The sequence below is a fragment of the Pundamilia nyererei genome, unplaced genomic scaffold, assembly GCF_000239375.1.
Source record: "Pundamilia nyererei isolate P.nyererei 1_Seehausen unplaced genomic scaffold, PunNye1.0 scaffold00129, whole genome shotgun sequence".
NCBI lineage: Eukaryota > Metazoa > Chordata > Actinopteri > Cichliformes > Cichlidae > Pundamilia > Pundamilia nyererei.
The window spans coordinates 1530278-1532245 of NW_005187530.1; positions in this window are offsets into that span (position 1 = coordinate 1530278).

Sequence of the window (1968 nt, forward strand, 5' to 3'; positions counted from 1 at the left end):
GATTTGCAGATGTGAACATACCACGACTGTTATGATCACCATGTTCAAACTACATTCTGTGTGCATACAAGTACATGCAAATACTTGATACTTAGCATAGCAGGAAATGTACTTCACCAGTGGAGGCTGTGTGAATAAAAGGTATTCAGTGACATTTCAACAGGTAGACATTTGGTCTACTTTAAAGAAAAACAGAGACATTATTAACAATCGGTCATTCATTAATAAGCTGCCGGGAAAAAACCTTCACAAGTCCATCATTGTGTCTACTTTCTTCTCTGCATCTGCATTTAGTCTGGATTTCATGTTTCATACAGAAATTATTTATAGCAAAGTGCTTCACACACTGCTGAGTATTTGTAAATGTGTGCATGAGGGCAGGAATGCATGTTTGTGTCTGTGTGAGCCTGTTTCTCTAAGTCTATGTCAGGCTACCCCCAGGTGTGGGGACCGATCTCACCACACTCCATACCAGTGATTGATGCCCTCGGGCATCGGTGCGTTGGTTCAGAAGCCGGCCCTGGAAGTCCCAAAGTCAATATGGGAGACACCGCCAAGGGTGGTCGAGAATGACCGGACTAAGATCCTGTGGGACTTCCAGATACAGACGGACAAACTGGTGATAGCGAACCATCAGACATACTAGTGATGGACAAGCCACTATACCGAGTAATAGCAGCATCAGGAATAACGAATACCAGAAGCTGGAAAAACAACAAGGGCTGAGAGAGGAGGTTAAGAAGATGTGAATGGTGAAGGCAACAGTGGTCCATGTAGTAATCAGAGCACTCGGGGCAGTGACCCCTAAACTGGGCAGGTGGCTCCAGAAGATCCCAGGAATGACATCTGAGATCTGTGTCCAGAAGAGTGCAGCTCTACGAAGAGCAAAGATACTTTACAGGATCCTGGTAAACATTTGTAATAACGGATGTGTGTGACTCTGAGTGAGGCACAGGATTGCTAGATCAAGGCTAGCGACCTTAAAATGGAGATTCCAGAAACTTTCTTTACCGCGATGATCAAGCATCAACACATCAACATTCGAGAGCACTTCAGTCAATGTGATATTGATGTAGTTATTTTTATTCTCAGATGTTACCTGTTGGAAAATCCTGCACAAAAACACATTTTGTCTTTTAAAAGATATCAGGAACTTAAGGCCTTTTTTAATTATATCAACGTAACATCAGTTCAAAGTACAGTCATGGGTGTGGAAACTTTTCTCAGAAGACCAGTGGAAGGTTTCCAAAGCCTTATCAATTCTCCTACTCACCTTTGACCTCAAAAGTCAAGGAAAAGAGGTTTGGAAAATGAGACTGGAAGCACATTTGGAATGCAACCTGGGTTAAGAGGGAACAGGAAACAGGTGGAAGCACAGAAAAAAAACATAAACACGACGAGGCAGGGGAAGTACACACATCAGAAACAGAAAACAACATTTACTGCAAAAACACAGGAAGACACAACTGAACACAGAACAAGAGTTAACTAAGCATTGTAGAGAAGACAAGGACTAAACACGGGAACATCACCAATGGAGACTTGATGCAAGATGATGATACACTGAGGGTAAGATAATAGTCAAAGCTAAGGAAAAAGAGCAGGTCTGATAATGGTAAGGGGAAAAAGTATACAAAACAATGTAAATCCTAAGAAAACCAGGAATTGTGTCCAAAAAGCTCAAAACCACTGTGTAAAAAGACCCAAGACCACAACAGAACCAGAATTAAAGGCAAACTACAGGAGAGAGTTTAACCTCTGAAGCACCAACACCCCCAGATACGGGGGCAAAAGGGAGGAGATCGCATTTAGGGTTAGGCGTGCATGCTTGAGGGGTTAATAATTACTTCTAATGCACTAGTGGTTTATAAAACAGAGTGAAAAGGAAACACTGTGTCCCTGTGGTTCATGTTTTGATTTACTGTTTGCATGTGACATACTGAATGTAAATACAGAGGTTACAGTCAC